Here is a 13,172-nt window from a genome sequence, read left to right on the forward strand (position 1 = left end):
AAACTCTTTGATTGCACCAGACCCACCTGGATAATTCAGGATATGCTCCTTAACTCAAGAGCCTTCATTTAATCCCACCTGCAAAATCCCTTTTGCCGAGTAAAGTCACACGTTCACAGTTTTGGGGAATTAGAACATGAACATCTTGGAGGGGCCATTTTTAGCCCATCACACCATCTCTTTCTGTTTCACCCTTCACTGGATGACCAGGCTCTGCCTAAGGGTAGAACACAGCACGAGTGGGGTCAAGGCTAAAAAGCAGGTAAGGTCACCCAGGGAAGAAACCAGTGCACGATTCGAGGTCACAGAGCAGACACCATGCACACCAAGTTCAAGCGGTACAGCATTGAATAGCAAGAGGAGAGAATGCGTGCAAAGGAGAGAATGCGTGCAAAGGAGAGAAAGTGTGCAAAGGAGAGAAAGTGTGCAAGAGGAGAGAATGCGTGCAAGAGGAGAGAAAGTGTGCAAAGGACTGCTATGTGCCAGTCCCCCAGGACCAGCTATTTCATGCTGCTGAAGGCCTGTCTCCAACCCTACCCCTGTGAGGTCTGGCATGCAGAAAACTGGAGGTGTGCCTGCCCCACCGACGCAGGCATGTAGGCAGAACAGAGGAGGACACACTGAGTCTGAAAGCTGTTCTCCCACAGGGCAATAAGCCCAGTACAGGTGCAGAGGTTCCCTGTCTCGTGCTAAGAAAGTATTCCAGGCACAAGATCCATTCTTCTATGGCGCAGTGGGGGGCCAAAGGACTGCATGCACCATGCTGCCTTTCTCAACACTTTTTTTTCCCCATCCCCCTTCCCTGGTTTGGGAGCTGTAACCAAGAAGTATAGGAATCGCTTCAATTCCTACCGCACCCTCAAAACCATCTACAACTCTCAGATACCTGTTTTTTCAAGGAACACTCTCCCAAGTGTTCACCTTCTTCCTTCTGCCCTTCTCTTCCCCGCCAGTGTTGTTGCTAAGGGCGTCATACTATGCATCCTCCCAGATAGACCTCTCCAGCCCAGAGTCCCCAGAGCGATCATATGTTCAGGTTGTGAATGACATAAACCTAGGGGTGCCATTCATATAGTAGATATAGATTTGTATATTTTTTACATCAATTTTCCAACAGATGGAAGTGTCTTGAGAAAAGAGTTCCTATTTCTGTTCTGCACAAGGGTGTGGTGCTGGCAGGCAGGGGCTCTGCTTTGCCCTGAGAAGAAGGAAAGCAGCACAGGCGGGAGGGGAGCAGGGGAAAGAAAGCCTCATCACAAACAAAGGTAGTTCTCTTAAAGAGTTCCTTCCCTGCTTGCTCAAGGGACTAGGCTGAAGGATTTTTTTTTTTTTTTTTAAAAACAATTATCACTTGAAGATACCAGTAGATTGGGAAGTCAAGCCACCTCCTATTCTGAAATTTTGAGTTGAAGATCTCCATTTTCACAGTATTTTGTAATATGTCTCAGTCTTGGGAGATTTGGAACAATTCCTATCAAAATCCAGCAGAAGTGATTGCAGGATGAGAAACAGTGATAAGCTAAAGTCTTGCTTATATTTTTTTGCTTCCTTTTTTCCCTCCAAGGCTGCCTAAACTGGGCTCTAATCCTGCAATGTATTCAGTTCAAAAAGCTCCGTCATCTAAAGGTGGGGGGGAAATGGGCTTTTTTGTCTGTCCATCTATCTGCCTAGCTTCTGTGTTATTCCACCTCATGTATTTTCTGTAAGATCTGTAAAAAGAATGGTGTCCAGCTTGCATCCCTAGGCTAAAACTACCCACTATGGACATATCTAGTGCACAAATTAGAAGGGAGCCCCACTTACGTTCATGTGTGCTGGACCTTTATGGTCACCAATCTGTGAAATATTTTAAAATTTGGAATAGATGAACAGAAATGACTTCAAAGGGTAGTTTCCCTTTGATAGATTTTGAAATATCTAAGAAAATCATGGAAAATGTTCTTCTTGCCTAGATTTGGGGGGGGTGTGTGTGTGTGATTAGGGGGGATAAGGCTTACTACCAAATATCTAAGATGTCACTGAAGACCTTGAGAAGAAATCTCAGTGGGCATCTCTTCAACCACCTGTAAAATCCCTCTGGAAAATGGCTCTGGTCTCTACCCCACTCCACCCTTGACAGGAGCCTAAATCTCCTATTCAGTTAGGCTTCTTTCCTCCTCCGCCTTCTAAACCCCCAGACCCTCCCTGTACTGAATATTCAAGAGCTTCCCAGATAACCATCCAAAGATGTCAGAATCCCATCCCTCAGGTTGCTTCAAAATAAGATTGAGCCTTTGAGATACACTACAAAACTGCACTCCCCAAACTCCCAGGAAGCCCCAGTCTTAGAAATAATGGACTCACTATCTGGGACGTTTTATCTCCACAGCTGGAAATTAGAAAACGAAGTAGCTGTGTCCTCAGAGTAAGCCTAGACTGGCAACAGCAGAAAATAGAGCACTTGTTTGTATCAAAGAATTTGAATCTAGCAAGCAGCGTTGATACTGAAATTTGAATGAATATAACTGGAAGTACTTTGCTCTTAAATGTGAAGTAATCTGTTTTGTAGATCCAAAAAATCTTTCCACAGGAGCCTAGGCATAATAGTAACATACTTTATGATTAACAGATAGTGAAAAGGAGCATTGTTTTGCCCAGCTTGAATTCACACATTACATGAGTAATCTAAACTTACACATACCGTTCATTTAGTAACTGTTGATGAATCATATGGTGGCTTAAGTGAAACTCACACACAGAACTTTGGACGCTCAGTGAGTGACTTCTTCTCTCCTGTCTCTTAAGAGACTTTTGTTTTCTCCTGAAAAAGAAACTAAAAGCTTCTAAAACTGAGAATGGTCACCTATGAGCCTATTAACAGCCTCAAATTGAAAAGGAACAGAAACAATCATACATTAGATAAGTGTTTCTGTCACATGTAGAAATGAGCACGTGGGAGTGACTTTAGGCCAAAAGCAGTTGGCTATACGTCCATAGTGACGTGTAGTCTAAGGATGGAAAGAACAGAAAGAAACCCTGAACTTTGTCCTCTTCTCTTATTGTTTGGATTAATGGGGTTACTGTTAGGGAATTATTTTCTTTTTATTGTTGGGTAAAATGAGCAGTAATCTTTTGTTAAAAAGCAAGATTTTTCAGCATAAGAGAAATAGAGGTACCATTATGGACAGTAATTTCAGTAAGACCACAATGTTAGAACTCAGAAATATCAGTATAAACTCATGCCTTGAGAGAGAAAAAAATATGTCTTTCCTGGGATTATCCACTAAGATTGTTTGCTTACGGTGGCATCCCAGAGGGGGCACACTTAGTATGTATGCTCAGCACACATATTATGGTTTATAATTCCATCCTTCCACAAAAACAGACCAGGACTCCTTGGACAAAGAGCCAGTTCCATGTCTGGGCCTAAGAAGACACAAGAGGCAGAGGATAGGAAAGGTTTCAAAAATTAATCTGCATAGGTGGTTTTTAAATTTTTTTCTTTTTCTTTAAAAAGATTTATTTATTTATTTATTTGAGAGAGAGAGAGAATGAGTGGGAGAGGGGCAGAGGGAGAGAGGATCTCACGACCCTGAGATCATGACCTGAGTCAGATGCTCAACCAACTGAGCCACTCAGGTGCCCCCCCAAATTATTTTTAATTTTGATGGAATTTCAGTCTTGCAAAGAAGTTGCAGGATTACTACTATCAAGATTACCAAATTCTCTTTATCCAGATTTCCCAAATGTTAATATTTTAGTTCATTGCTTTATTTTTCTCAGTCAATATATATTCTGAAAAGTTTGAAAATAAGTTGCAGGCATGATACCCCCTTACTGCTAAATGCTTTAGTACATTCTTTTATATAATTACACAACAATTAACATTTAACAATTAACAGGAAATTAACATTGACACAATTCCATTATCTAATGTATAGATCATATTCAGAGATGGCCATTTAGTCCAATAATGTTCTTTATAATAAATGAAAACCTTGGGTCATGCATTGCATTCAATTATCATGTCTTTTAAGTCTCCATTATTCTGGACAGTTCCTCAGACCTTCTGTGTTTCAGGACATCAACATTTTTAAAGCATATAAACCAGTTATTTTGCAGAAATGTCCCTCAGTTTGGGTTTACCTGATGTGGCCTCACCATTAGATTCAACTTGTTTGTCTTTGGCAGGAATCACTCAAGTGTTGCTGTGTCTTCTCAATGCATTGGACCAGCAGTCACGTGATGTTGATTTCTCCCTAATGGATGAGGTGAACTTTGGCCACTTGGCTAAAGTTGTATGGTAGGGGTCCGATTCTGTATATTTCTTCGTTACTTTCAACTTGCTTTGTTGGGGCTTAGGAAGAAGACAACTAATTCACATTTGTTAGGAACTAAAAGTAAAAAATTAGAAAGTATTCCAGCAGAGATTATCTATGAGAAAGCATTATATAAACTGGAAAAGCACTTAAATTAATATAAAGGTTTGTTTTTATTTTTAGCAATGATTCCACTATAACATTTCCCAGGAAAGGTGATTTAATATGTAACAAAGCTAAGCCTCTCAGCTTTCTCATCTGAAGTTTGTCAGGGAAAAATCCAAAGTCAAATGCCTTAGAAGTCCCAATGAAGAATAACTTCTGTTTTTCCTCAACGTCTTATGACCTCTGCTTATTTGACTACGCCTTGGATAAACTACTTAGAGTCTCTAAGTTTTAAATTTTTTCCTTCTTTGAGAGAGAGAGAGACAGAAAGAGGGGGGAGAAAGGGGAGGGTGGAAGGGACAGAGAGAGAGAGAGGGGGAGGGAGAGAGGGAGGGAGAGAAACCACTCCAGTGGCAGAACAGTTGGGAAGAACGGATATAAAAGGCAATTTACTTGGCAGAATGCATAAGGCTTGGCAAAGTCAGTGTAAACAAGAAGACAAACTCTTGTGAAAGTGGTCTGCCTCAGTATTCCCTGTGGGCCCCCATGAGGCAGGTGGGAGAAGTATTTGTTATTATCTCCATTTTAGAGGTGGTCACAGTCTCTAAGATCACATAAACCAAGCCAGAAGTGGGGCTGGTACCTGCTTTGGGGTTACTATTTATTACTCTTTCTTCTACATATGGCCATAACCTTGCATTTGCTGCTTGGAGAACCCATTCTATGTTTAAATGAATATCCAGTTTTGCTTGCATTTCTTAATGATTCTGCTCAGACCAAAATGTGATCATGCAAAAGATAATAATAGCCTCTATTTAAGATCCCTGAAGTCATTTTGTTCTGTTATCTCTTGTGTTTAAAAGAAAGTTCCCAGTAGCATGAAAGGTGACTTGCGTGTGACTGCAAAACAAAGTTATCTATCACTGTCATAGGCATCAGCATTAAACATTTCTCTAATTTGAATTCAAGGGCGTTCTCACCAATCATGCTGGCAGAATGCAAAGCAACATTTCTTTTACCCAGCACAACCTCCACTTGACCGATGACCATAAAAAAAAGTATGATTCATTCCGTTGAAAATGTATTACCTTGAAAAGCCCCCTGGAGAGACCAATAAGTCTGTCTCTGTGGCATTCTGTTTTTCTAATTGCAAGTTCACTTTAATCAGTTTCTCAGATCTAGATCTTTAACTTATGAATACACTGCTAAAACGTGAAGAAAATTTATGACTTTTCTTTAGTTGGCCATTTCCTTTGGTTTGGTGTTATGTAATCCAGAAATCAAAAGGAATCAGAGCATTGCCAAATAAACAACTTCAATTGCTTAACAGCTTGAAAAGGGCCCAATTAGTAGGAAAGAATGCCAATAGGAGGCTTCCAAGGCACTGTCTGTTCTCAGAACTTTCCTCGGCTCAGGGAATCCAGGAGCAGGGTAGCAAATCCACCCTTACTCCTACCCCCAGACTGCATCCTTCCTCCCAGCCGCCCTCTCTCGGTCTCTCTCTGCTTTCTGTTTCCTGACTCGTACATTTTCTGAAGAAACAATGTAACATGAATTTTAAAAGTAAAAAGTTAATGCTGACAAATCTTAAAATAACTTTTGAGAAAAACCCGCTTTGTCCTTCTTAGATGTAAATGCAGATTATACTGTGGTTGTTACCTTTCCTTATTTAGCAACACAGGACCGTTATCATCAGGACTCTGAATTAACTCATACTGACTTGGTTTTCATCACCAAAGGTAGCCTGTGGCCAAACTGTAAAATGGGTAAAGTTTTGCTTCATTTCCTCCATTACACAAATATGTTTTTTCTTTTTTTAAAGGTTTTATTTATTTATTTGACAGAGAGAGAGACAGCCAGCGAGAGAGGGAACACAAGCAGGGGGAGTGGGAGAGGAAGAAGCAGGCTCCCAGTGGAACAACCCAATGCCAGGCTCAATCCCAGGACCTTGGGATCACACCCTGAGCCGAAGGCAGATACTTAACGACTGAGCCACCTAGGTGCCCCCACAGATATGTTTTTGATTTTCCCCTTAGGATTCTGGGCTTTCAGGTTGTATAGATTTTTTTCAGTCAGTGGTGTAAAGCATTCTGACAGACACCCCAGACCCAGGAAGCCTAAAGAGTTCCAAATAAAACGAATAAGATGAATCGTAAGAAACCCACACTGAGACACATTATAATTAAATAGCCAAAAGTTAAAGACAAGAGAATCTTAAAGGCAGCAAGAGAAAAACAACTTGTTATGTACCAGGGAACCCACAGGCTATCAGCAGAGTCTTGGGCAGAAATGACCAGCCACAGGGGAGTACAATCTACCCAGCAGGCTGAAGGAAAAAAACCTGCCAACCGGGGATACTATACACGGCAAAACTATTCTTCAAAAATGAAGCAGGGATAAAGACTTTCCCAGACAAACAAACGTGGAAGGAATTCATCACCACGAGACCTGCCTTACAAAAAATACTAAAGGGAGTTCTTCAAGTTGAAATGGAAGGATATTAAACAGCAAGATCAGGACATTGGAACATAGTGAGACACCAGGGGAGGGGGGCACACAGAGGAAAGACCATGTGAGGATACAGGGAGAAGGCAGGCAGCTGCGAGCCAAAGAGAGAGACCTCAGAAGAAACCAAACATGCGACACCTTCATCTTTGAGTTCTAGGCTCTGGAATTGACAGAATGTAAGTTTCTGTTGTTTGAGTCCTCCAATCCACGATACTTGATTATGGTAACCCTTGTGAACTAATAGAGGAGTCTATCCTGACCCTTGACTCACCGTGTGACTTAGCAGGACCCTTCTCCTCTCTGGGCTTCGGTTTCCGCATCTGGAAAGGACAGGTTGGGCCACATGGTATATGAAGTTCCCATCTGTTTTTGTGGTAAACAGGAAGGTTCCAGAATTGTCATTAATGTTTATGTGGCAGATTTTACTGTGAGAGGATAATCGCCAGGACAGATGGGCTTTTGTTTTTTAACCTAACTCGTCTCTAAAAGCCAGCAGCAGGGGGCTTATAATGAGGTACGGGCATCTAAGATCCCTCGGCACATCAGTATTTATTTGCTAGGGCTGCCATAACAGACGAGGGGCTTCAACAGCACACATTTACTGTCTCTCAGTTCTGGAGGTGGGAAGCCTGAAATGCAGATGTCCGCAGGGTTGGCTCCTTCTGAGGGCTGTGAGGGAGAGTGAGTTCCTGCCTCTCCCCTCGCTTCTGGTGGTTTGCTGGCAGCCTTTGGCATCCTGGGTGTGTAGGAATTTCACCCTGCTCTCTGCCTTCATCTTACGGCGTCCTTCTGTGTGCATAGGTGTGACCACGTTCCCCCAACTAGTCCTGTTTGGATTTGGGCCCATCCTAAAGACCTCACTTTCATTTAATTACCTCTGCAAAGGCTTGTCTTCAAATAAGGTCACATTCTGAGGTAGTGGGGGTTAGAACTCCACTGTAAAAACTTGGGGGGACATAACTCAACCCATAAATAATAGCATCCCTAACTGCTTACCTCCCACCTACCAAAGAAAATGTCACAGAGAATCCCCCACTGTTTGTGTCCCACCCACATGCTTATCCTGGATTTTCCTGCTTGCTGTTCTGTACCTAGTACCTGCTTTTCTATCTCTGGCTGTTCCAGAGTTGACGACTTGGAGAATCTGTTTGGTAACTAAGCTCACCTTCCATTAGAGGCTACGACAGGGCAGATACATATCCTTCTAGCCTCCCTTGGATCCATATTCTCCAGCCCATGCATGTGCCCATTTTCAAACCCATCCAGGCCAAGAATTAGTCAAAACCCTCGGCCACCTCGGGCCATTCATCTAAAAGGGGAGGGTGAACAAAAGATGCTCACAGATCCTGAGGTGGTGGATTTGAAATGGCCCCTAAAGCAAAACACAGAAGTAGAAAAAAGACAATAGGCCAAGGAGAACCCCTAAAATCTGCAAAAACATTTATTTGCTATACCCCATCTCCTTCCTAGCAGGCTACTTTCATGCTCTCAGAAGCTTGGGTGGCTTGGTTTTACAGGTCAACAGTAGACTCCTTGCTTTCATAAACACAGAAGAATCATCAGCCAGGTCCAGGCGAGAAAACCAATTCACATTCTCTGAACTGCTTGGAAGCCCTGGTTTAAGAATTAATTCACTCCACTGGGAAAGCACAATTCTCATTTGTCCTTCAAGGATGTTGGTTCATTGAAGGATAGGAATTAAATAACATACATAAAAAAGAAGATTACTTAAAAAAAAAATCTATCCCTACAGAAATATCCCATTGATGCTCAGGATATGAAAGCGCAATTAGAAATGGTAATTTCTAATTACCATGACTGAGGTGCCATGACTGAGGTTGCCATGGTAAGATCAATTTTTTTTTTAGTTACCTAGAGAAAGAATAAAGTATCAGAAACATGTGTGGTTTGTTAGGGTCTAAACACTAGCATAGGGATTTTTTTCTTTCCGAAAAGGAGATTTCAATGGAAAATAAAACCTATCCTAGACCATGACTCCCCACAAGGGTTCCCATTTCAAAGAAAACCATAAAATGTATTTGCTTGGGGGGGGCTTGCATTGTATATTGTATAAAGCAGTTGGGTTTTTTCAATATGGCCTGAGGAGCTGGAGATAACACCACCTCTCTTTCAGGGTTGTTGCTCAGGTGTGCAATCATCAGAGATCTTTCCCCTGGCCCCTGTGTCTGGCATGTGCTATGTGTTTCATGCTGAGCAAAGCTGGACCCACAGTGTAAAGCCTCTCAGCTCTTTGAGTGACTGAAGAGAATTCACATGCATGACACTATTCTAGGCCTGCTGCAAATGTCAGAGGGGAAACGAAGATCGGTTTGAATTGCACAACTCTTCCTTCTCCCCATCTCAATGAAAAAAGAACAAACTCTCTTAAGAATTTCTATTCTCTAATGTTCCTTCTTTGACTGTTTTAGCCACCAAAGGCTTCTCTTTGGTGTCCTCTTTCCATTCATGGCCCAGGCTCACAGGCCACTCTTTCTCCCAAAATCCTTGTCCCCATTTTTTCTCCTCCCCTCCATTTTGTTGACGAATTCAGTTCTTTAATTCTACGCTCACAAGTTGCACAATCTAAACCATCATGGTTGGATTGGTTCAGCAAAAGTCCTGGGTTACGTAAGGGCTAGAAACACTCTGTGCTAAGGACCTTGCCTTCTGCCCAGCACAAATTGGGCCTTCCAGAGTGTAGTATTAGATAACTCTCTTCCAAAAAGTATCCTCGAAATTCAGCTTCTTTCTACTTCAGCTCTTTCCCTTCCCCACACTGGTCCCTGCAGTTCCCAGAATCAAAGACTCCTAAAAACTCAGAGCTGGAAAAACTTTGGGGAACAAACTTCACCCTCTCACTTTACAGAGATCATTACAGCCCAGAGAACGAGGACTTACCTGCCCAAGATCACACTGAAATTATAGTGATGAAACTTGGATGAGAGCCTGGATGTCTCAGTTCCTCACATCTCCCAACACTCTTTTTGAAGCATAAGTGACATTCAAGATGTTTTCAACCATAAGCTACAGTTAGAAATACATTTTACACCAGACCCTTGGATATCTGTATGTGTGTAAATATATGATATATGATACTTATCATTACTACATGTGATGCGTGCTGATATTTTCTCTTCTGTTATATTCAACTTCACTTCTTAAAATATTGGTCATAACTCTCTAACTTGATTTCAGGCCCCAGTAATGGGTTGTAACACAGGGTTTGAAAAACGCTGTACTACAACCGACTATCAATGTCATTTGAAGTCAGGGAAGCTTCCATAGAAAAGTTAATTCCTGGCTTGGAACTCAATATATAAGCAGACTAAATTGAGATAAGTAGATGAGATACAGCAAGGATCAGGAAATGTGGCGGCTAACAGCATATATGTGAACGGAAAGACTTAGATAAATTATTTGAAGAAATGAAGATAATAATTTAGGAACCAACACGTGGTAAATTCTGGTGGAAGTGTATCGGTGAGAATAAGGAATGGAGGCAATACTTATCATCAGTTCAAAAGTAAAACCATTTTATACTATAAAGGCAATCTTAGTTGTACAAATTATGTACAAGTATGCAGAAATGAGATGAGTTGCCACCATAAGATTTCATAGTCCATAGTGACTCACAAACTTGTCATAAATTGAAAGCACTGACTTTTCCTTTCCTGTCCTCACTGGCTTTGCCTATAAATCAGCCTCCATCTTCCTCATTTTCTACCCATTCTAGATAAAGCTGAGTTTTCTCTCAACTGCCTGTATCTCTATGGATCAGGGTTCTTTAATGACAAGGACTCAGGAGCTTCTTTCTTTCTTTCTTTCTTTCTTTCTTTCTTTCTTTCTTTCTTCCTTTCTTTCTTCTTTCTTTCTTCTTTCTTTCTTTCTTTCTTTCAAGATTTTCTTTATTTATTTGACAGAGAGAGAGAGAGCACAGGCAGGGGGAGAGGGAGAGGGAGCAGCGGACTCCCCACTGATCAGGACCTAATGCGGGGTTTAATCCCAGGACCCTGGGGTCATGACCTGAGCTGAAGGCAGACACTTAACCGACTGAGCCACCCAGGTGCCCCAGGAACATCTTTCTTGGTTCAAACCTCTCTCTCTAGCTATGTGTATTCTAACCCATGACTACCAGACACTTCCCATAGACATTCCCAGCCAGGCCTTGCCCTTAGCTCTGCACCCTCAGCCTCCAACTTCTCCTCCTGTACAGAGCCTCCAGTCTGGAGCCTTGTTCCTTCTACAGTCTCTGGATATGCTCTGCTATCGCTCTTGGGGTTCCCAGTGGGCTACTTCCACACCCCACTCCTCACTCTCATTTAATCCATACATTTAACCCTTCTTTCCTTTTGAGCTTCCAGAATTCAGGAAAGGACTAAGTTCTTTCAGAGCTCATTACTCCATTCTTGATCCCAGGCATTGACTGCTTACCTCAGACTCCATTTTGGTCCTTTCTGGGGACAATCACTTAGAGATTCCTGCAGCAGCAATCCTAGGAGTTCTCAGAATGAGAGAATCGTAGAACCAGACCAGAAGTAGAGAAAGAGCAGAGGGGGCCACAAAGCAAAAGCCCTGAGACTCAGGGCGCTGGGGTGGCACAGTCAGTTAAGCACCCAGCTCTTGGTTTCAGCTCAGGTCCTGATCTCAAGGTCATGAGATGAACCCTTCGTTGGGCTCCACACTTAGCACATAGTCTGCTTAAGACTTTCTCTCCCTCTGCCCCTCCCCTCTGCACGTGCTTTCTCTCTCTCTCTCTCTTTAAAATTTTTTCAAAAAGATTTTATTTATTTATTTGACAGAGATAGAGACAGCCAGTGAGAGAGGGAACACAGCAGGGGAGTGAGAGAGGAAGAAGCAGGCTCATAGTGGAGGAGCCTGATGTGGGGCTCGATCCCATCATGCTGGGATCACGCCCTGAGCTGAAGGCAGACGCTTAATGACTGCACCACCCAGGCGCCCCCCTCTCTCTCTCTCTCAAATAAATAAATTAATTAAAATAAAATAAAATAAAATAAAATAAAATAAAATAAAAAAGCCCAGAGACCCAATAGCAGCCAGGTTGGAAAAATTCTGAGCACTTCATTCCTTCCTTCATATGACTTCCTTCCTAGTCTCACCCCCCCCCCACTCTAGCTGAATTCAGTTGTTGGACTTCTACAGCATCACCATTGCCCCTGTACAAAAGTACTTTTTTGCCCTCCGATTTTAATTATGGGTCTTTAGGTTTATACCTCAATGTCTGCATATGTCTCTATGGCTGTCAGTGCTCAGCCCCGTGCTATATCCAGAGCAGGCACGTGATCAACGACTGTCGAGTTGTGGTTATGATCCCACATGCGATCTGGGTTGCTGCTGCACTCCACACTGTCTCCGCCATCCTCCAGCCCATGTATCCCAAGATAATCCTCTTTCCAAAATGAAAGTAACTGACAAGAGGTCTCTAGCTGGATATTTGCCATGACACATAAACTCAGGCAATATCCTACCAAACCCAGAGATGTGATCACCCCAGCCCTTAGGAAACTTTACAACTTTGTAAGTTCTATGGTATCGTAGATATTGTCAGTGCTATATTGAGTGTGTGGATTTTGTCTCTTCCTTCAAAGGGTGTTATTTTGTCCAGTGGGCACTTAATATTCCTGCAGAGCCAGCTGAACTTTTGGAGAGTGTTTCGAAGACTTGTCATGGAAAACCTTGAGTTGCATGTATTCTAGAAGTAAATTAGCCCTCTTCCCAATGCATCCCCTTTCAAGGGCCTCCCCTGAATGCCCAGAAGGTACAGGGAGGTCCCTCTACTCTGGGAGGTCAAAACTGAAACACCTTCCAGCCCTCTGGAAACCCCAAGGGCTGTTCAGCTCACAGTTTCCTGGTGGTTTTTCTTTCCTCAGTAGTTTCTTGTGTAGCCTCATGAAATTGAATCCAGGGAAGGAGCAGATGACTAGGCAGATACTCTAGGAACCGCTGTGTCGATTTCTCTGGGCAGCCACCTTCTTCCGGTCCCCAGCTCAGGGAGATGGCCGTGCCGCGCTTGAGTGAGTCCTCTCAGTGCCGCGGTCTGAAAAATGCCTACAGGCAGAAAGTGGGAGATCCCTGGGCTCCCCTTGCTCGTTTCTAATCTCAGGGGCCACCAGAGCTGCCTGATGTTTAACATCCGAAAACGGTCATTGCACACATACATCCCGCTGTTAATGGTGGGAACACTGGTCCGGTATCACATGCCCCGTAGTGCTTGGAATAGGACGCTATGTTAGTTAATTTAAA

The sequence above is a fragment of the Ailuropoda melanoleuca genome, chromosome 1, assembly GCF_002007445.2.
Source record: "Ailuropoda melanoleuca isolate Jingjing chromosome 1, ASM200744v2, whole genome shotgun sequence".
Taxonomy (NCBI): Eukaryota; Metazoa; Chordata; class Mammalia; order Carnivora; family Ursidae; genus Ailuropoda; species Ailuropoda melanoleuca.